At 40.3% G+C, this 24,015-nt stretch overlaps 1 long non-coding RNA gene across 1 annotated transcript in view; it reads left to right on the top strand.

The window, feature by feature from the left end:
* Positions 1 to 18,019: 18,019 nt before the first annotated feature.
* Positions 18,020 to 24,015, top strand: part of LOC131810472 (uncharacterized) — an 86,167-nt gene continuing 80,171 nt past the window's right edge. The window contains exon 1 of the long non-coding RNA XR_009345595.1: positions 18,020 to 18,139. This is a non-coding gene — a long non-coding RNA (uncharacterized LOC131810472). The remainder of the gene's footprint in view (positions 18,140 to 24,015) is intronic.

Below are 24,015 nucleotides of genomic sequence, written 5' to 3'. Positions count from 1 at the left end.
CACTAAATATACAAATGAATGATGAATAGTTTCCTAAATAGCCAGGTGTTGGTATAGTACAGATTATCCATCACAGAGATATATAAATGACTCGGTTATTCATTTTTCTTTTCTTCTGCATGTTTGGATGTAGAATCAGTTCAATTCAAAGGTTTCTCCAGGCTTCCAAACATTCTTGATAAGCCTGGCAAAGGCACTTACTTAGTCTTATACTTCTTTGCCCCTTTGACTCACAGGGATGAAGACAGTGTACTACATCAATAATCATGACTTTATTGGAAGTAAATGTGATTTTCTGGGTCTTCTGGAAAGTATCGTACATTCAGTTGCTGTGTTTACATGATTTCAATTTGAAACCAACCTTTGAAAGAATATCCTTTGGTTGAATTGCTTTTAGTGTAGGCCTCATTTGATTTAGGCAGAAAAAGAAAAATCATGTACTAAAAGAGCCAAATTTCCTGCACACAAAAGTAGAGATGTTACACTATTCCTCCCGAGAATTAAGTGCTAAGGTGCGACAATGGGTCAAGACTGTGGACACCTGGGTTATAGTCTCAATTCTATCACATTCATTCATGCAGTCACTCATTCATTCAATAAATATTAAGCTTCCTATGTGGCAACAAGTACTGTCCTATGCTGAAAAGAAAAAAAAAAATGACACTGACCTTGGGAAAAGAATAAAACTTACTTGAATTCGTCCTTCACACACACACACACACACACACACACCCCTATGTCTATCTGCAGTCATAAATTAAAATGATCTGAGGAACCAAGTAAGAGAAGGTGTGCAACAAGGATGAGCTATGGTGATGATGGTGAGGGGACACGCTGTATGGACAATCTACACCCCACCTAAAAGGTTCCATTTTTCATTTTTCAAAATAAATTATATTGGAGAGAAATCACATTGTGGAGGACCCTATTTGGAGGGTCTCCAGTTTCCTACCCTTAAACTATATGATTTCTAGGACATTCTCTAGTCCTCAAAACCCTTTCATACTTTAAAATGAATGAATAAGTGAGTAAATGCACAAATAAATCAATTTCTTCAGTTTTCTAGATGCCCTTCGTCAAATTCAAATTTTGGCAGGAGTACCTTACTCTGAAGGTTTTTTCTATAGGAATGAAAAGCAAACTTGGAGAAAGTGTAAAAGTGGAAAGGAAAAGGCACCAAAGATACCTCACTGTGCAGGTTTGGTTTAGGCTGTACCCCACCCTATCACTTTCACACTCAGCCTAAACCCAGAAGTACCCTTTTTTTTTTTTTTTTTTTTTAGTATTTTATTTATTTATTTGACAGACAGATCACAAGTCAGCAGAGAGGCAGGCAGAGAGAGAGGAGGAAGCAGGCTCCCTGCAGAGCAGAGAGCCCAATGCAGGCCTTGATCCCAGGACCCTGAGATCATGACCTGAGCCGAGGGCAGAGGTTTTAACCTATGAGCCACTCAGACACCCCCAGAAGTAACTTTTTAATCACACTAAGATCTATGACATAGATTTGGTGCTAAAGAAGACACACTTTACAGCCTGTGAATTATGAAGTACAGTGCCTAGTGCATGGTAAGTGCTCAGTGGTAGCCACATAGCAACACATGAAGGCTCTTGCCTTGTAATTCAGAATTGGGTTTGAGACCAGGTTCAACTTTTTACTAGATGGGTGGGCTCCAACCAAGGCATTCAGCCTCCATCCCCTCAGATAAATCAGATAAGTCTCCATACCCTCAGAGTTGCTCCACGTGGGGTTGCTACAAAAGGCAACAAGATGTGTCAGGTATCCAGCACAACACCCGGCACTTAGCAAGAACTGAAGAAACACTGGCCATGTTGTCAGCATTCATGAAGGCACTGCTCATTTTTTTAAAAATACTCATTTATCTTTTTGGAAATTGATAAAATGGAAGCACATTATGGAAAACAGTATAAAAATTAGTCTAAAAGAAAGAAGACTTACATATCACTTGTAAAAATTATTACACATTGAATGGCTCTATGAAGAGTTAAATCAATGTTTTATCTTTCATAAGCCTAGTGAAAACCAAATGGCACAAGAATCAATATGAAACTTAAAAAAAATTTTTTTTTCAGACAGAAAATCTACGTCTATAGTCAAGCACATTTTACACATCAGTGAAAGTTCCAATCAATATTTCTGAAACTTGTTGGCTGGCATAGATTTTCTTTGTAGTTGGAAAATTGTATCCAGTTAAATTGTGAAACGTTTAAACAATGGGACAGAAGAGCTGGTGTAAAAGTAGATAATATTTTAAAACTTTGTCATTAGGCAAAGTCCTTAATCTTTTTAAAGATTTTATTTATTTATTTATTTATTTATTTATTTTAGAGCGATTACATTCACACACACGCACATACACACTTGTGCGTGCATGCGAGTTGGGGGGAAGGGGTGGAAGTGGAGGGAGAGGGGGAGAGAGAATCTCAAGCAGACAGGGTGCTGAGTTAGGAGCCTGCCATAGAGGATTGTCCTCACAAGCCTGAGATCAAGACCTGAGCCGAGATCAAGATCTGAGCCGAAACCAAAAGCCGGAAGCTCAACCGACGGAGCCATCCAGGCGCCCCCGACAAAGTCCTTAATTTTGGGTCTTATCTGAACCTAGGGAAATGAATTTGGTTCTTTTAAGTCCTATCTGAGTGTATTCAGCATTTACATTCTATTCATTTCCTTGAAATCAAAAACGAACATTTTACGTATATGTGTGTGTGAAGACTTATTAATCAACAAACAAGCATTGTATCACCGTTACTTTATTACAAGCACTATTTAAAACATGAATTCTGTTTTTGCACATTGTTCTCATTATTTACTTCTGCATTTTAAAGCTTGGTTAAGACAAAGCAAGATGCTAGGGTATTCCTTGGAGCTGAAGCTTATTATGATGATACTAGGAAGCCACTCCCTCTCTCCTCCATGCACATCCACACCAATCTTTTCTGTGCCTCAAAGCAATTTCTTACACAAGTAGCATCTCTTCAACATACTATTTACCTGAACCTTAAAACTAAATACTGACAGTAAAAATAATCCCTCAACTTTAAAAAAGGAAAATCTTGGAGGTGCCATAATGCTAAGGGGATATATCTCATCTCACCTTGGAATTTATTTAACTTTATTTTGACATGCCTCTTTTCAAAGCGGGATGCATTTCTAATATTCTTTGGCAATATTCTAAGCAAATGACTTTATTTCAATTATATAAAAAATAAATAAACAGAAATAAAAGAGATGAATGAGCATTGGTACATGTGAGTGACAGTTGTTAACTACAATTTTCCTTTATTGAAAACCTTCTCTTTGACTTTTGTTCCATTAAGACTATATCCTAATTATCTCAGTTTCATTCTGCCATTAATAACCTTATTTTCTTGGAAATAGTACTGATGGATGAGTTTTAAATCGTACTTTCACAGTAAGGCAGAATACAATCAAGGGGTTCCCCTGTATAGTTTGTGGGAATACATGTGGAATGATCGCATTTCCTAAATGGTCTTGCAAATCAGACTTCAGCCAAATGTAGTACTCCATTATAAGGGACAGGGGAAAAAATTGAATGTTGGAGTTCAAATTCATATAATAATTAGAAGGGACATTTATTTCAAAATGTGGAGAACTTGACAGTAAGAAAATGACAGAAATTCAGCTCCACGGTGAATTATAAATGTCAAATTACTGGTATGCATGTAAAAAAGTATGTAGCTATTAGAAACCAGACTCTGCATTCATATGCGGTGCTTCTGCCTTTATCATCTTCTTATATTCCTCTAAGGTGTTCTGTCATTCACTGTCAAATTTCCAGTATAAGATTAGAAGACATATGTCAGATCAGTGTCCAAAGCTTTCCAGGTTCTGGACACACCAATGCAGCCCCATATTTTACACAATATTAAGTATATTAAATGGGAAAAGCTGCTCAGTTATTAGAAGTCAGTTACAGAGTGTACTCTAGCATGTGATATCATCTACTCTGAGGAATGCAAAGTGCAGGGGAGGGGGAGAGAGTGTGATTCTATATTGTGTGTGGACTCATGATGCTGTCAGAGTGTCAGCAGGATGAACAATGAAAAGGATGTTAACTAAATTTTGATGTGCAAGAACATGTGTTTAATTTGCAAGATGCTTTGTTTAATTAAAAGGTAAATACCATTTACAATTCCTCTTGCAGACAAATTTAGAGCAGCAACAACACCTACAGAGTGTTCAAATTGCCGACAGAATTTCTTGGATGCATTTGATCAATTAAAAGGGTACACATTTGGGGAAAAATAATTATTTTTTCCATTTGTTTTCAAATAGAAATGGCTTTATTTTCTATAAACAGATTATTCCTAGAGTTTAATGCCTAGCTAAGTATGGATTTTGAGAACTATAACATTATATACCTAGTGCAGAGAAAATAAACCCGAGGGCTAAAAGTTCCTCTTGTCATTCAACCTCCACTTCAAAAGAGATTTTTTTTCCCTTCCTCTCTTCCTTCCCTACACTTCCCTTCCTTCCTCTTTTTGGTCTTGCTGGTTTTCCTTCTGCAGAGAACAGGCTCTAAAAGCTGTATGGTTCTCAAAGACCCTTCCACCCTTCCAGAAAGACAACCTTAATCAAGTCATTCGGGAGCTCCAACATAATTGTTCCATAAGCTCACTTGGATCTTAAAGCAGATCGAAAAGATTTCAGGTCTCATGTTCTCCTTTATTTAAGATTGCTATTTTTTTCAGTGATCATGGAAGGGACTACGCTGCTGCTTCTTCACCTGGCCTGCAGTCAGAAAGAAACTGGGAGGAGATTCAGATTTCTTTCCTTTTAACTTCTAATCTCAGTACTACAGGTAGTATTTTTTAACCATTTGTCTACAACACAATACTTGCTGTGGTTGTACTTTGGTTTCAGTTATACCTGGAGGCAGGAAATAGATCAGTGACTCTCCCGAGGATCCGATTTAATCATATCCTTGGTTGATACTGTTAAAAAACAAAGTAAATTTAAAGATCTACTTGGCTTCATGCAATAATTCCTGGACCAGACTGAATCCCATCTAGCAAGTAGAAAGGGGGCTATAAAAAATGGAAGGCTTTACAGATAGAAGGGGGAAGAAAAGAAAAGAAAAGGGGAAAAAAAGGAAAGGAAAGGAAAAAAAAAATCTAGCAATGAGTGGATTGCTTCAGGTGAGGTAACCTTGTGGTGGACAGAAGGGATCTGTCAGAGAGATCACCTCACTGGCTCTGACCAGGTAATTCCAGACTGTGTGGTTAAAGTAACATTCTTGGGAGGGGATGAAATTGCAATTAGGATAGGCAATAAGTCTTGGTTTGCTGACTCGGGGCTTAGTACAAGAGACTCCATTGTGGATCTGCTCTCTCTTCTTTAACATTACCAAGCATGACATCCAAGCAACGTGAAAGAGAGATTCTGCAAGAGTTCCTCAACAGTTCACAATCCAGTGAACTGGATTTGGGAGACCCCAGTTATGGAACTGCCATCCACTAGTTCACGTCAGCCAGGCTGGCCTATCATGTGAAGACCAAAATGTGAAACAGCCAACTCTTATATTACGTTATTAATATACTATACCATTATACTATATTATTAACCATATTGTAACTGATATATTATAGCCTTATTGGATCTCAGAACAAAATAGAAACTAAATTGACAGAAAAGAGTGCAAAAGAAACTTCAGTGGGTAAATGTACTTTCCCCACTTTCATTATCAGACAAAACACTCCTCTCCCTGCCCTGTTCCCTACCCCTTAATTAACTAAAAATGTCCTTCTGAATATCTACCAAAGAGGAACTTCATTTCTTGTTTAAAAATATAACCTTGTTTAAAAAAAAAAAAATGCCCCTCACTAGACATATATGTGAATATAAGACACCTGGCCTTTGGTCCTCATTGTTCAAACTTTGACAAGCTAAAATTCAGATCAGAAAGACAGCAAGGGAGGGATTTTAGGAAGCTGGTATACCCTAATCATTTGGTAAGTTTTTCTTTTCAATGTCCAGTGTGTGTTTTGTTTGTAATGTCCAGTTCTGTTTTCTGGAAAAAAATTGTTGTTGATGAATCTCACAAGAGTTAAACCCAGGATTCTAGAGAATTGAACTTTTTGTATCTTTCCCTTCCCAGTTATTCCAGAGTCGGGAGGAGGGGACTACTATAAGAATATTCTAAAAGCGGAAAGTTGAGTTAATCACAAAAACCAATTATAATAGACCCTGAGGCTTCTGCCTTAAATTCTTGGGCTAGTGCTCTCCTGGCCTTTTGGTTCGTCTGCCAGGACAATCGAATACACATATGAAAATACGTCATTTTAAAAAACATCTTGTTGAATAATTTCCTCTTTAATCTCTTTATTATTTCTTTATTCCTGCTCCTGCTTGAGTCTATTTCTTCTCACAGGAACAGAACCCCCAATCATGAAAAGACTCTGGGACAGAGTTATCCGTGACCCATGAATGGATCATCCAAGGGGATCCTGCTTACCTGGTGAAGGTCTGCTTTATTCATATACTAATTTACCACCAATGATTTCACTATTTAGCATTAAGGGTTCCCCCAAATTCCTTTAACAGAAGATGTAGAAGAACACTAGCCGGTTTTTGTCTGCTTTGTACAATATAATACATTAAGGGTAGTTTTTAAGAAAATATCTTTATAAAATGTCCTTATAACTATTTTAAGACCAGCATTTGATTTTGTTCGCCACTAGATTATAAATTCAAAAAATTAAGGCCTTTTCCTGGATTGTTTTTCTTTTACCTTTATTGAAGTCCTAATGCCTGGACAGTTGCCAAGTTCATGGCAATAACTAGTTTGTCAAATGAGTGCCTGAATCTCTGACAATTAAATAAAGAAGGAACATGGTCTTAGACTTTAAATACAAAAAGTCTGGGTTCTGGGTTCTCATTCTCCCCCTAACTGGATGAGTGACCTTGAAAATTCTGTATCACCTCTTAAGACAACAATTTATCCACCAGTAAAATGAAAGGATTAGATTAGGAAATTTCAAAAAGCCCTTCAAGTCTAAAAATCTGTGAAAATACAAATTCACACAGACAAGCAAGCTTCATTATATAACATAATAGTTCCAAACTGGTATTGATATTAAGAGTTTTAATGAGAGGTGGGAGGAAGAAAATTCGAACTTGACATTAACAATCATATTCAACTAAATTAAACCTTTGGAAAAATCACAGATCCCCAACATGACAGGAGGCCATGTGGCCAAATAATCTGCACACGAATGACTGAGAAAGCTGAGGCAGACGGGCCGCGGTCCAATCAGTGACTTACGGCAGTTCATCTGGCTTTGGCTGGTGCTTTGAGCCAAACTGAAAATGGAGGAACCTTAAGACCATTTTATGAAGCACATTCTGTACCTGAGCTAACTTTACAACACAGAGTAAATCAGTTCTACACAGTATACTTCAGGGCATTGTCAGTACGTGTTAAAATGTGAATGCCGGTCAAAAATCTCTTGCCAATTAATATCATATAATTTTTTTGCCTGTTAAAGTGGTCACTCCAGAGAGTTGTTTTGACATTTTTACTGTAACCATTCACAGAGCAAAAAAAGAAACATATGAATGGAGATGAAAAGCACCAAAACTTTGTGAGTGTTAAAGTCTTCCATGAACAAAAGCTAGCAGAAATGTAATATGGAATGACTTTCCTAAGGCAGGGTAGGATAGGTCTTGGGGGTGGAGAACACTAAAATTGCACTGAGACAGGGCTTTCAGATATCTTTTTAACGGCTTTAACTGCTTTTCAAGTAAAGCTGATGTAGTTATTTTAGTCTTTTGCCATTTTTATGTCATTTAATTCACCACTGAGAATAGCATTATTTCAACATTTGCATCCTTTCAGTATAAAAAGGTATTCACAATTAACGTGAAAGAAATTTCTCACTGAGAAATGCGAGCTCTGAGCTATTGATGATTTACTGTTTAGTGTTTCAGATAAAAACAAACAAAACAAAAAAAAACAAGAATCTTTCTGTGTTTGGGCAGTGTAGTTAAGCAGAATGAATACAGGAGTTAGATTCAAAAAAATCTGGTTGTAAGACCTGGCTATGCACGTCCCGCTATGGTAGCTCAGTCAATTCATTGTCTCGGTTCTCTCATCTGTGAAATGGGGAGAGGGAAGGCATTTTTCAGAACAAATACACCAAATGTTCTCTCTCCAGAAAAGATTACCTTTGTTTTTTGCTATGAAAGGCTAAAACTCAGACCAAAAATATTACTTTATTACCAGCCTGAATTTAATACAATGAGCATGATCTCTCAAGATAACTCTTCTAGTGCCTGAGTTCAGATCCTTGCTCTTCTAGTTGCCACCTGTTGTCACTTTGGTCAAGTAAATAAAACTTCTAAGCCTTACTTCCCTGTTCTGTAAAAAGAGAAGCTTATATTACATTATCCATAGGACTACAGGGAGAACTCATTGAGATAATGAAGGTGAAGGCTGCAGTACCTACGAGTTTTGTTATTAGAGCTGCTGTTGTTATCTTTGGAAGAGTTCTAATTCTATGACCAGCTCAGATCTCCTGGACTGGTGGATATAGGAGAGAGAGATCAGCTCTCACTCCCTAACAGCCTCATTCCCTTCCTTTCACAAATTAGGAGGTCAAATATTGCCATCCATCTGAATATACTGAATAAGAAAACAGACATCATTTTTAAAAACTCTCCTAAATTTTACCTACTATAAACTAATCTCAGGGGCAGTCCAAATCCTTTAGTTTGTTTCTCCAGAATGAATGTGTGAAGAAAACAGAAGCAAATGGCACTGACCCTTTACTGGACCTATAGTTATTATACGCTTGAACTTATAAAATAATTTTTTTTTAGCTATGCTCCTTCTCCAAAGACAGTAAACATCCAGAGGCAACAGACATTACTGAAAGTCACAATAATAAGATATTATGCCCATCTCTAACTCAAGGTTGCCTGAATAGAATGAAACATTGTGATTTCTAATAACCTTTACCTAAGCACAGAAAAACCTGCCACTCAAGCACATAGCCTATTTCAAGGTTAAACTAATTTCAGAAAGCCATACAGAACTAACTCATAAATTGTCTAGATAAATAAAACAATCTCTTCTCCCGTTGTCTGGTGAAGAACGGGCGCAGGACACAGGAAACCCACCAGAAATGGCTGTACCTCTCTCTTCCCTCTCAGTAGGGCGATGAAAACTTTTCTGGCCATGCTAGGACTTGAGACTGAAAGTAGGACTCATGTCCAGGTATGCGAGAGATGACTAAACTGAGGAGTATCTTCCTTCCTCTTCTCTCCCCTTTGCAATCCAGTTATTGCTGTAGTCTACAACCTGAAGTATTAGTAAACATTTGCTCCAACGGCTAATGAAATGCTTCCAGAAATATGCACATTAGTAGCCCTCTTCCGGACTGGTAAGTGTGAGTTTGCTTCAGTGGTGTGTGTGTGTGTGTGTGTGTGTGAGTGTGTGTGTGTTTGTAAGAGAGAGTATATGTATGTTTGATCCTCATGCTTGCAAAACGTGCTTTCAGAAGCAGCCATGATTTCGTTTTGGGGGGGTGGCCCCTTTGTCTCCCCCAAACCTCAGCCCAGAGGACCAGAGGAGGGTCAGAGAGGGGCGTGGGAAAGGCTGGACTCACACTTACCTCGGAGTAGTCCACAGGTGAGAGTGGCTTTTGGCGCTTTGTTTGATTTGGTTTTCTGTTTCTTTGGACACGCCCCAGCGCTGGGGGCGCCGGACGGTCGAGGTGGGTCAGGGCGGGGCCGCGGCCGCCGGGCGGAGGAAACCTGGAGCGGGGTCGCCGTGCCTGCCGCGTCTGGCCAGCAGGGGGCTCCTTCGCTCTGCCTAAAACCGCGCTTCTGCCGGCTTGGCGGGCTCAGCCCGCAGGGCCCGAGATCTGAGGTGGGTGGTGCATCTGGAGAGGGGAAGAAGGCGAGGGCTCGAGCAAGACCAACAGGGGTGAGCCACATAGTGGGTTTCCCCGAAAGCTCGCGGAGCCTTCTTGGAGCTGCTTAGGACTTGACAAATCCTGGAGAAGTCGACGGTTTTCAGGAACGGGGTCCGAGGCACCGCCTTGCTCCGGCTCCCGAGTCCCGCGGCGCCGTCTGGCTCCGGCCTCGGCCCGGGTTGCCTCTGGCCCGGGGCAGCCTTCCTCGCGAGAGTGTTAGGGGGCGAGCCGAGGTCGCCGGCGGGGGGTGCGAGAAGGGCGGCGACTCTCCACGCCCTCTCCCCCGCGCAGACCGCGTCTAGCGCTTCTGGGGCTGCAGAGCGCGGGCCGGCTTGGCCAAGGGAGGCAACGCTTCCTCTACGGTGGTCCTGAACCACACCTTCCATCTGCGGTCCGGGCTGGAGGCGGCTTTCGCTCCCTCGCTCGCCCTGAGGAGGCCCGGTCCGAGCCGCTGCTGGCGGGAGGCGGCTGCTGAAACTAGAGTCGATGTGGCTAAACGGAGCCCTGGCTCTGCTTCGGGGCGTCCGAGGAAAGTGAGCCGAGCCCGGGCCCGGGGCGGCTGGCCTTGCTCCGCGATGGCGCACCGGGCCTGGCGACTGGCGCGCTTCCCCTCACCGAACGAGAGTTTAGCCCCGAGGCCCGCCCGCGAGAACTGGCCTCTGGCGGGCTTCGGGACCCTCTCTCAAAATAACGCGAGCGCTGGGACCTGCCTCTAGATCAGGAAGATACTGTATCTTTCTAAAGGGTCCCTCAGATCTAAGTTGTTTTCATCTGCAGTAGTAGTGATGGCCTTCAATTTGTATAAAGTTACCATCTCTCCCCCAAATCCCCCCATAACCATATACCGCACTCCACCACCGCCCCCACCACTCCCAGTGCATTTGCATTTGAAAACCACTGGAAACAAGCTCTTTCGGGATGAACCTCACACACACACACACACACACACACACACACACGCAAGCACGCAAGCAAGCGCGTGCCCGCCAAGTGGAAACTGAGTTGAGTCATAGGATGCATATGAATAAGATTGCCTGGTCTTTCGCTTCTGAGGACAAAAATGTCTAATAACTCAGGATCCCGGCAATAACAGAACATTACAAGGTACCTAGAAGCCTATTCGGGATCTTTTAGAAGCAATTAGAACAATAGTGGCGATAGTAAAAGGAACGAGAGTGTGCTTTTCAGGGCACCTGCAGGCAATCTGCTGTTTAGTACTTGGGGAGAACTAAAAAAAAAAAAAAAAAAAAAAACTTTTCCTTGATTCAGACCTACAGGTCAAATAACATCATCTCTCTTTTCTGGACACTAATTAAAAGCAACTCTGTAGATAAGCATTTGATAGGTATTTGAATCAAAATAGTTGAAATGTTCTGACTCAATAGCAATGTGTTTTTCTCTATAGTCATATGTAATCATACCATATATATATATATATATTATATATAATTTTCAGAGGTGAATTTTATTTCCTTTAAAAATGTACACTCGAAGACAACTAGAAATGTCAGCTGCAAGCAACCAGTCACTACTCTGGCTACAATAAGTTGTGCAATTAATAGTCCAACAGCCTAGTCCAAAGCTTCTCTTTGCTTAGAGCAAGAGTGTTAATGAACTGCAGAGGCAAAGATCTTAATTTAGAGATGTAAAGTCTTTTTTTGAAATTTAACAACAAGCTTTTAAAATGTAATAAAACAATGATAGGCAATCAGGTTTTCATTGGTTGTTTGGTTAGTTGGTTTTGTTTTTAGGTTTGTTTAAAATGTGATATAGTCATCCCCAATTTCTATCCCATGTTTCTATTCTGGAAGATCTGGGAAAAGCATCAGTAGTTCTGGGGTGGGGAATCCCCCAAGAAAGCCCTGAGTCTTGCCACTATAGTTTATTTAAGTCTTTTGTGAGCATTTCAGGTAGCTCCGAGATAACAGAAGGCATTTTACGTTTCTAACTACTTCAGCACAATGTGGAAATAATACTTCTAACATTTGGGTAAAATTCTTATTGAATGTTTATTTGGCATTAGAATTGATGCTATTTTGCATAACGATATCCTATTGTTCAATGAGATATATATTTAAATAATAGGTATATAACATTGCAGGGCTCTTTATAACTCAGTGTGAATAATCATATCATGACTTAGAAAATATAAAGAAGTCTTCCCACAAACCTTCTGAAATCATTCCCATAAGCCTGCTCCTCTTTCTAATACTGTGGAAGAGTTGATGTAATTTAATTTCTATTTTGTCAACAATAAATTTATATCATCTTGGCAAGTTTCCTTGTTTGGAAAGGTTGATTGGAGAAAAGGAGCATGGGATGGCAGGAAGATGAAGGTTTAAATAATGTTTCATTGTATAATCCAGAAAAACAGTGTAATCGTCCCTATCTTATTAGCAGTAGGAAGAATCCAAATGAGTTTGATTTGAATGTTCATCATTGAGTCTACAAAGAGCACACTGACATCAAGTAATAAACTGTCCCAGATTATTTCTTTATTACTAAGAAGTCAAAATTCCAGTTCTGTTACATTCATTTTTTAATTGTCCTGGACCTTGTGTAAAAAAGATCAGAGAAGACGAAGAAACTATATTAAGTGCATCAAGGTATTACCTGTGTGACAATAAAGTATCCACAGGTCTGTTCCACTCAGCAAAAGTCTCAGAAGGAAAATTAAAATTGCCTATCTTTAAATCTTATTTTTTTGTAAACTTACTTGATGTTTCTAAATCAATAGTTCATAATGCAAACAACTTAAAGTTTAAAAAAAAGTTGACCCTACTTAAATATTGGGAGAGGACAAACATGACTACCATATATTTCCAGAGGACTTGGCCAAATTCTGCCTGCACTTGGCCAAATTCTGCCTGCACTTTCAGCCTAACCTGCAGGGGGCAATAGCTTGACACGAATGACAACAAAGGAGGCTGAGCTATTAGTCTTGGATTTCTGACTATGACCCTGGAATGTTGTGTAGGTTGGAAAGAGTGCTTAATTAATGTATATTGAAACAAAAGATCAGGTAAATTGTTTGATTTGTCTTCCAGCTATATTTTTAAATTAATCTAATTCATAACTGCTGGGGTTTTTTTCTTAAAGAGATTATTGAAGTTTCACTAGCCAAATTCAGCTATCTCAAGAATTATCCTAAACACTAATTGTTTACTATGAAATACATAATTTATGTTCTCAAAAAAAGGGAGCAAAATCAAAATGAACACAGTTTTCAATGTTCAGATAGGTGACAAAATTAGAGGAAATATGGAATATTTAGATATATATATATATATATACAATGAAAAAATGTCACATGTAGATAATAAACTCAATATGCTCTTGTTTTAGTCTTAAAATTACAACAGGGTGGGTGACACCACACTATTGCTTGCAGTATATTTTCTGTCTACATATAAAACATCAATTTTGATAACTGGTTTATATTTAAATATCATGATGGGCAGCTAATAAGTGATTTTTTAATTTCCATAATTTTCATTACAGATAGACTTGAATTTATTGGCTATTGATAACGTACAATCTCCCTCCCCTGTCCCATATCTCCACTCCTTCCCCAATCCTTATACCTCCCCCATCAGCTGATCAGGAGACTGGAAACAGACCAAAAAAGGGGTTTGGCTGGAGAGAATGATTGTAGAATTAAAAAAGAAAACTCTCCTCACTGCAATCACACTTAACATTCATTATGTCAGTTTTCAATAATGCAAAATGTCTTGCCCAAGAGGCATCCTGATTTCAAGAAGTCAAAAGGGTACCTGGCATTAAACAGCCTTGAGTCAATCCTGGTGGGATTAACTGGGCTGAGTTTCTATAAACTGCACATGCTATGGATCTACTTTGATCACAGTAAGGAAAAAAATGATAATAGTTTTTTTTTTTTTTTTTTAAGAATTGCTGCACAGGAATGTTCCGTTTCTTTTATATAGTAGAGTTTAATCTTGATAAAAACCTTTTAAACCATCCTTTTCCCTCCACTATGGTAAAGATATGGTATCTATTTTTGCTTTTCTTTAAAGAAAGAAGATGGGAATTGCTTATACCAAGAAAGAAAATTTTATTCTCTAACACCCCCCCTCCCATTCTACTAAACCGTTTTAGTCGACATATGTTTGTTATCAGAGAGAGGTGCTGTGAACACACAGCCATTTTCTTAGCAGCTTTTTGACTGTATGTTACCATAGTCCCACAAGGCATTGGTCCTTTCCCATTGGGAAGTCATGAATAAGAGACTATGAAGCTTGCACGTCAGATCTTCCTCAATTAATCCACCATTAGCATGTTTGGGATCCACTACTGGATGGTTAACAGCAGCTTTTGTAACTGTATGCCGACCATACCCAATTATGCTCTGCTAAAAATGAACTCTTTGCAGACCAACCCTCTCGGGCTGTCAGTGTTTTCCGTTTTCCTATTTTAACGTTTGTGTATAGTGGCAGGCGACAGATGGTGTAGATCAGATCGATTTGATTGCATTAGATGATTTTTTTTTTCCCTTTCCCCACTCCTTTCTGGAAGCTCGCATCAGCTGAAGGCTATCGCCTGGGACTCCTTGGAAGCGTGAGCAAGCCGCCACCACGCGAAGGCACTGGGGCACAGCCAGCGCGAGGCACCGAGGTCCCTTCCCAGGGCTTGTTAACACTGTAACCCGGCACTCGGAGGGAAGCAGCTCCCACTGCCCAGAGCCTACCTCACCGCTCATCAGATGACTCTGGCTTCTACACACGGTTGGAGTCCCGCTTGAAACCTGGATTTAGAGGGTAAGCACTTCAATCGAGATGGATTTGTGACAGTTACTTTGCTATACCGCAAGACAAATCTCAGCAAACGTAAAGGATGTAGGATGTGTGAAAGAGGGAGACTATGTTTACATCGATAAATGTGTTTCTTTTTGTCTGAGGAGAGTATTATTCAGTAAGGATGTGTATAGTGTTTTTCCATTGATTGTAAGAGTCGACTACCATCCTCCTCCCGATTTTTTCCCTCTCCTTGGTGTTTCCCCCTTTCTACTTGAGAGGGAAGGAGAGAGGAAGAGGGAGGGAGGCAAGGGGGAGGGGGAGAGAGAGAGAAGCATTTCTGCTTTGGCTTAATTGGCTTATTTCCTCAAACCGATTGCTTTGTCGCGTTTCTTTATGTATATTTGGTTGCAAATTACCAAGCGTTTAACTGGGATGGGTGTTGGAGTGTGGGGGACAGGGTGGGAAAGTAGTGGGGACTGGCAGTCAGTCGCGGTGGCCTTGGGAGATCAAAAGGTGCTAAAAACCCCTGCCCGCAAAACACACCTCTGGTTATTGGGGAGCTAGAGAAATGTAGATTCTAATAAACATGGCTTGCAGGAGTCGATGAACAAAGGTACTTAATGCGGACCTAAGCCCCCGTTGCTATTGCTCCGCTAGCGGTATCTAAATATTCAAAAGCAAAGTGTAAGTTGATCAACAAACGCCCTGATGGTATTGGGCTTTTTCCCTTTTCTGTTTTTGTGTGGAGGGTGGAGAAGGGAGGAGGGTGGATGGGTGGGGGAAATCCGACAGCTTAAGGAGGTTTGAATTGAATATGCACCCAGCGGCAGTGGTCTCGTAGGAAATGGTGTTCTCGTAAGTCAGGCTGCCCCGCTGAAGCACGAGAGAGCTTTGGTTAGAGCTCAGAGCGTCAGTTCTGCTGCGAGTGCTGCCGGCAGTCGGCCCGGGCTGAGCTGTCCACTCGTCCAGGTGCTGAAGCTGGTGAAACACTTGGGTAGGTAGAGAAAGGGCTGGCAGTGGTTACTTGGATAAAAAGAAAACGTATCAACTACGTTGTTCTAGTTTCTTAAAGGGTGTGAATCTGTGGGTCAGTGTGTGCATGTATTTTATTTCAATTGTAAGGAAGCAAAACTAAAGGAGATTACTCAGGAAGCACTGAAAATCTGTGTGGGTATTTATGCTGTGATTATGATATGCCATGTATTGCTGTGTATGTATGTACTGTGTGTGCCGTGTGTGTGTGTGTGTGTGTGTGTGTGTGTGGTGTATATATGTTTTAGTAAATCCTTTTTAATTCAAAAGGAATGCTCCATTTAGTAAATCAAAATCTATCTGGATAATATGTTTTCCTTTTAACGTTAGTTGAGATTTAAATGGAAGAGTTCAGGAGCAAATGTACACTTTGCTCATAGACTATTGCATTACTTTCCCTAAGGGCTTTTGTTTCTAGGAGTTCAAGCTGAAGAGAACCTGTCAGCTTTCTCTCTCTCTCTCTCTCTCTCTCTCTCTGTGTGTGTGTGTGTGTGTGTGTGTGTGTGTTTGGTTGTAGCACCCCCAGAGAAAAGCTCCACTTTATAGCTATGTTAGATAATGACAGAAAATAGTGCTTATTTATTTGTTTAATTGGCATCTGTCTTTTTGTGAAAGGTGTACTTAAGAGTCATCTGAAAATACCATAAAATAGGCTATTAACTGGGCAATACTGCTTTTTTGAGTTATTTTAAGCATCAGGTATTATATATAAAACAACTGATCATAAAACCTAGAATTCATGTTGATTTTTCTATTTGTAATGTGTTAGGAAAATGATGAGTTGGTGTGTCTGGAGAAGTAATATATTTAAAGAAAAGAATTATAAGAGCAAGCACGAACTAAGTGCCTTAAATTGCAACCAGGTCAGTTAGATATGAGTTGTGGTAGTGGGAGAGATTCTGTTATATAATTACTCCTTGATGAAGAGCTATTTGCACTTACATAATTTAAGGAATCATAATGTCTATTGCCATGTTTCCATATCCCCTCCCTATTTCACTCACATGGATGTTCTTCCATATATTTGAGAGTAAAGGGAAAAGCAAATAGAGAACTTTCTAATGGAGCTACAACATGTCTTGGGTAGTGACGTTGCACTTGTTCATTTTATTTAGTGAACAATAAACCCTTATTATCAGAATATTCACTGCAGGATCTTAAGACAAAGCTTTTCCAGTAAGAGCCATATTGATCATCAAAGAATCTCTCTCTGAAAGCCAAAATTACAGTCACTTTACAAATGAGTTTTTATTTTTTTGTTTTTTTTTTCCCTTAAACAATTTTTATGAAGACAGAGCTTCAAAGGCTTTCCTATAGAGGTGTTCACAACAACTGCACAGCAATGCATTTATATTGTATATTAAAAAGGTGGGCTATGGAATTACACATTGTGGTACTACAAAACGATGCCTACCTAAATCATATAAACTCTACCAGCTTGTCAACTCAGTGAGTTCTGATACTATGGAAAATGAGTTTAATTATTTTGTGCTTTGAAGCTTTTTTTTTTTTTTTTTTACTTTAAAAATCATTATGTTGTATAGCTGTAAGGCCTTCAAGGGAGAGATGCCTATTTTTGTAGATCTATAAGTATTTGATTTCAAGTAGTAAATTGAATGAGTGTTTATTTTCTGTGATCTTGGGCTTGAGAAAATGCATTTCCAAAACACACTGCTGAAAATTTCACCCATGCATGACCCTATCTTTATTTGAGCCTCACTTCTTCTTAAAGCCGTCTAGGCAAATACATTTGTAATATTTGTGTGCTTAACTATGCATGTCTCTTACAGGGCTCTCTTGCTGCCATGACACTCAATCAAAGCACCTAGAGTGGGCTGGCCGAGACCAGAGCGAGTACCAAGCAGAACAAGTACAGAGGAAGGCACTGAGAGAGCACCAGGTAAACTAAAGGTTACTTGTCACGCCCACCCTATGCCCAAAGAGCCTTCCCACATCCTCCTTCCTCACTGGGAAGAGAGCACTCTTCTCCTTCTGTGTTAAGTGCTTGGTTTTGTGATTTGTCTTTCAGAACTGGAAATAAAGCAGCTATTTGGATTTGGGCAGGAAGCAGCAGAGCACAGCTTTGGATCCTTCTTTAGGGAAATCGAGTTATGGATTTATGGTCCCGGTCAAGCTCAGCCCAGCCCCAGCCAGGGGCGGGCTCAGCAGCAAGAGTTCTGGTGGCGGCGGCGGCAGAAGCAGCGGCAGCAGTAGCAGCGGCAGCAGCAGCTTGGTCCTCTGACTCTCTTCGGTGACGGGTATTCTTGGGTGGATAATACGGATTACGTTGTTATTGCTTAAGAATACGCGTAGTCGAGGAGAGTACCAGCGGCAGGCGGGCAGCGGCCGCCCCTTCCAGCCCACCAGCTGGCCTCTAAACGCCTGTGGTTGCCAAGGTAGCACTTTTTTGATCTTTTCCTTTCCTCGTTGTTTTCGCTCTGGGTCGCGTGTTCTTTGATTAGAAGGCACACCCCACCAGAAAGGCTCTGCGCGCCCTGCCTCTGGTGACTGGGGCTGTAGAATGGGTCCGCGCCGGGGCGCGGGGGTCGAGGAGGAGGGGAGGGGCGGGGAAAGGATGGGGGTCTGCTCAGCGGAGCCTGCGCGGAGTTTCGGCGTCCCCGGCCTGCTCGCTTCCTCTCTTCGCCGGGGTGTGGCTTGGGGGAGAGACGGGGACTGAGCGAGTCTCTAAAGTTGAGAATGACTGAAAGGCCTTGAGCAGTTTGGTAGCGTCGCGAGTGAGGAGCAGGAGCTCGGCAGAGGGTCGCTAGGGGCTGCCTCCGCAGAAAGGGCGTGTCCGTGGGCGAAGGTGCCCCCGCAAGCTGCGGAAGCTCGTGACTTCGCGAATCCCGGCCCGGGGCGGTGCCGGAGCCCCACCCCCCGGCGGTGCCACTGCGCAGCTAGACGTGGCGGCCGGGGCTGGGAAGGGGGCGGGGGACAGGGGCCTGGGTCCCCGCGGAACTTCCAGATTGGTAGTGTGTGGCGGGTCTCCTCAGGGACCCATACTTTCTTTTCGGATTCTCCGCGAAGGGGTGGAGAAACAGAATGGAAACCGGATTGGTTGCGGTGTGGCACAGAACTGGAACCTTCCTGAAAGTGGTTGGGGCAGGCAGTGACTGTTCAGTCGTCCAGTTTCTTTAGGACACCTCTTCAGCGCTGTCTTCCCTGCCTCTGCTTTTAGGACGAGTCTCAAACACCAACAAACCCAAGGCATGTTCCCCTTCTCAGATCTGCTGCGAAGGGACGAGAGGAAGAGCGAGCCTTTCCCTTTTTCTACTTGCAGTGTTGTTTGTTTGTTTCAAATATTAATGGACGATAAAACCATACGGATTTATCCCCTCCTAGTGAAGAACAAACAACCACCCACGATCCCCTCGAGCACACCCAGACACTCCTGTGGACAGCCGGATGTAGCAGGAGTTGATATGTCCAAGATGGAGCTTGGAGAGATGATCCACCATAAAAGAGGAGGAAGGTCAAGAAGGCTGGAGCGCTCAGCTCTTGCCGGCGGCGGACCACGCAGCTCTGCAACTCTCCTTTTCCTCTTGCAAGGCGCCAGGGCCAGCCCGGTAGTGGCGCTTCCAAAGGTGGGAGGAGAAAATGCTGGGGACAAGAATGCACAGACGACCAGAAGGTTCCAGTAGGGTCAGCAAGAACCTGCTGGGACTCTAAAACCAGGTTTCCTCCCTGCGTGGTGCCTCGGTTGTGCGCAGGCTGCGAAGACTGAATTCCTGAGAAGTGGAAGCTGCGGGAGAAAACAAACACACAAAAACAACAAAATGGGAAGCCTGCGACAATCTCCCTCGCGGCGTTCCCAGACCAGCTCTAAGCTGAGCTATGCCCCAGACACCTCTTCTCTTTGGAGGACGCCTTTCCCGGGAGCGAAGTACTTGTACTACCCGCACTGAGATCTTGCTCCACAGGGGCAGCTCTGAACCCTGGAGAGCGAGGTGCCTCGAAGGAGGCAGGCGCGCTCTCATGCTTTCCCATCTAGAGCTTTGCTTTTCTTCCAGTACTTTGGATTCCTAGTGAGGGGTGCACTACGCCACTCCTCTCCTGTCCCTATTTCCACTACACCGGGTCTGATCCCTCATTTACTCTCAGGGTGTCTACACTCACAGCTTTTGCGCTCAGGGAGGGTTGTTTGCAAGGAAAATGCGTGGGGACCTTCCGAGAAGCTCCCAGGGCAAGTCCCTTTTAAGAATGAGTTGAAGTAGAAGAGAAAAGCACAAATGATACCTCTGCACTCGACATTCTACAACTAGCAAGAGAATATGTAACTATGGTTCTTTCCTTCATTGTTCCTTGAATTACCCTCTTTCTCTAGGGATCCACCAGTTGGTCATTAAGGGCTTGTTATGTATTTAACAAAATTCAATATGTCTGCTGGTGGCATTGTTTTATTGGGAAAGTAGGAAAGTAGAGAGAGCTACATAATCTAGTAACTAGGTGATCTTTGGAAAGTTGGCCTCATGCTGCTGGTTGACTAAATAAGTGTGTAAGGTTTGAAAGGAAGAAAGGGAGCTGGGGGCCGAGTGATAGAGTTTGCCAGAAAGGAAAAGTAATACTCTGGCATTCGTTGAGAGATTTGAGGAAGAACTTTTTAAAATAAACGATTTTATTCAGTTCTTGGACACTGGCACTTTAATTTATGATTGCAATTGCTTCATAAATGAATAATAATTGTTAGCGTGGAATAATTGTAAATCCGAGTGATGAAATCTAAATGGTCAACAAAAAGTATTTGATTTTCTTGGTTCAGGTGGTTTAAATATTTATCTCATTGCTTTCTTTCCTTTGCAGAATTATTTTCGTATAAAAGTTTCCATTAGGTGTCAGTCTGACTGAGCTGGTTCCTATTTAAATTGAAAAAGAAAAAAAAAAAAAGACAACAACAGCTCTGTGTGTGTGTGTGTGTGTGGTGTTTTTTGTTTTGTATTTAACTAGATTGGGCCTTTTTAGACAAGGGGGTAGAGAGAACCCAAAACTTATTTCAATTGAAATTGCTGTAGTTGTTTTATTATAGACAACCTGTTTTCCTCAGAAAATAGAATTTTAAATTATATCACTACTAGCCGGTCATTGTTTTTGCCCTGTCAGTATTCATAGACAGGATTAAAGAAGTACGAAATGATTGAGTGTTTTTCATACTAGATCCAGGTGATTTTAAGGAATTAAAATTATTGCATTTTTTCATTTAATGTCCAAATACAAGACAGCTATGCAACCTTTTTCTAAAATTTGGTTTGCTTTACAAAAGGGACAGAATTTCTACCTGAGAAAAGGATATAGATACAGCTTAGACTATTGTTTGACAGTAACACTTAGGGCTCCTTGGGGGGGGGGTAGAAAACTTATGAAAATTCCCTTTGTTACTACTATTTTTACCTTAGTTAAGTCTACATAAGTACTCACATTTTATGAACACTGTTTAATGACTTATAGATGGAAGATTTTAGGTTTCCCATTGAGATTTGTATGTCTATGAACACTCACATTTATACTGTGATATTCATTAGTAGGTGTAAGAAACATCATCTTGGTTGATGGTTTACTACTGACTCTCAGGTAAGGAGTTTGATGGAAACTGCGTTTTACAAAGATTTTACTGATTTTATTCTTTGTGTCTGTGAATTGTGTTCTTGTATTTTTGCTTGAATAGAACTCCAGGGAGTGGTGATATTCATGATTAGAGATCCGCTGAGGATCATGACAGCCTCTATGTAAATATAAAAACTATATATGTAGTAGACAGATGATTCTGACCAAGGTAATTTTCAAAGAGATAATCATGTTCTGGAGCCAGGATTTTTCCCCCAAGTCCACTGCTTGTTTTAGGATGATGTGGTTCCTGTTGTCACAACAGGGCCAATCTAGAACCAGCACAGACCTGTCAATGAATGTCCAGGTAAAGGAGAGCAATGATGAAATAGCATTTCGATGGACAGAAAATTCCATAACCCATATAATCATTTTTTTCTTCTTATATTGCACATCAGTAATGGTAAATTTTCAAATATAAAAATAGACTTTTGTGTGTGTGTAGGTGGAGGTGCTGAATATATTGAGGAATATTTTGTGTTTTTATGTAGGACATAGGAGAAGGCCTAAGAAAACAGAAGACAGTGTAAGGCCATCACAGTTTTTCATCAACTTTTTAATACTGTACAGTTTTAGCTATCATGATACCATAGGAATGACAGAATGATGATCTTACAATGTTAGAGAGTAGAGTTATCTACATATTTGACTGACTATTTGAAAGTAAATCTATTTTGGCAATAAACATTTTTAATTAAAAAACATTAATGTCAGAATACTTCAAAACTTTTATTATTGCAGTTAGCTGTTACATTATCAGTAGTTATGTATCTATAAAGTAAATGCTAAATAGGTTTTAAACAAAAAGTTTTATAGTGTAATTTTTCTAAAAGATATTTTTTCCCTTGACACCAATATTTAAATGACTTACAGTTCTTAAATTTCAATCTACAAAATACTCTGTGTGAATGTCTAAGCTTTTTAACTGAGAAGACATTGCAACTCATCCAAAAAGCTACCAGCTAAAAAATATATTGTGAGTTCTAAGTTTCTTGAAACATGTTTAGTACCTGGTGATTAGCTGAGTTTGGTGAGTGCAACTTAAGAACAGAACATTGTATCTCTAATATTTGTATTGTTGTCCAGATTACAACTATGTGACTACTTAAATCTTTTGAGGGCTAAATTCTATTATACTCTAGTTAATAATGAGAGCTAAGTAAGACAATCTGATCTTCAAAATCAACAGAAAGTATTTTATTAGCTCTGTAAGTATGAAGACAATAATTTTCACTTTCTGTGTTTGTGGAAATACCCTTTGAGGCTCAGTGATATGCCACACTATCTGCAAATTTACATACATGCCACCTAAACTAGAACCAAAAGTTAAAATAAAGCAAAACAACACGGGATAACTATAAATTTTAAAACTTTCAAATAATGATTTTAAATAAGGCTTACTATATTTATTAGCTTCAAATCAATACCAAATCTCAATTAAATTTCAAACTGTAAACACACATATTGCTGTAATCTATATACTAATACTATGTTCTTGCTTAAAATACAGTTTATATCTTAATACACTTTTTTGTTGACAAATTATATTACAATAGTGGCATGATTGCCGAACTTGAAAATAGTGTCTATTTTAAAACTTGAATAAAATATATGCTCTAAGAGACACAGTTTCTAAAAAACTATTTTTGTAACAATAATACAATTTAATGGGTAAATTGATATTCATGCAATTTTTAAAAATTTTTGTTTAATACATAAAAATAATTGTTTGAGGTCTGTTTTTTTTTTTTTTTAAGATTTTATTTATTTATTTGACAGACAGAGATCACAAGCAGGCAGAGAGGCAGGCAGAGAGAGAGAGGGAAGCAGGCTCCTTGCTGAGCAGAGAGCCTGATGCAGGCAGGGCTCGATCCCAGGACCTTGGGATCATGACCTGAGCCGAAGGCAGAGGCTTTAACCCACTGAGCCAGCCAGGCGCCCCTTGAGGTCTGTTTTTATCTTTGTGAACAAAATGTGGCCAATTTCATGGATTGGTTCAAACAGGTCCCAAGATAAACTAAAGTTACTTATTTCAGATTTCAAGATAGTTTCTGTATATTTACCAAACGTTACATTCGTTTTTGGACTCTAAGAAGAATGAATGAATGAATAAATGAATGTTGTAACTGATGTCCTATCAGAAGCACGCATGCAAAAATTTTTTCCTTTATAACAGCAATGTATTAGGGTAAGACAAGCATTCTGGATTGTTTTATGCATAACCATAGGGGAATTAAATTTAAGAATGGTTACTTTATGGGTCCAGTTTCATGCACAATTTGTTTTCATAACTTTGGTTTTTTTTTTTTAAACAGGCTATGGAAGTGTTTATAAAGACAAAGCAAATTAGAGAATTGAGGCAGTTATGGAAAAACCTCAAATCTCATTTTTCCCTCAATTATAAGATACTTAAGGTAAAAAGGACTTTGGGATAAAAGCTAGAAAATCTGATTTTGAGTACAGGTTCAGTTGTGAACTATGACAACAGACTAATCATAGAGCTTGCCTGGCCCTCAGTGTCTCATCACAGCAAGGAGGGCTAGGTTTATATTCTCTCAAAGCCCTTCCACCTCCTATGGACTCCATTTCAAAAGAAGCCATTCTGAGGGTGGGAAGGGGCTGAATTCTTCTCTTTTTTATTTTATATACAGATGATGTGCAAATCAATACCACA

Source organism: Mustela lutreola, chromosome 10 (assembly GCF_030435805.1).
Source record: "Mustela lutreola isolate mMusLut2 chromosome 10, mMusLut2.pri, whole genome shotgun sequence".
NCBI lineage: Eukaryota > Metazoa > Chordata > Mammalia > Carnivora > Mustelidae > Mustela > Mustela lutreola.
The sequence above is the reverse complement of the archived record's forward strand: the minus strand, read 5'-3'. Positions and strand labels throughout refer to the sequence as shown.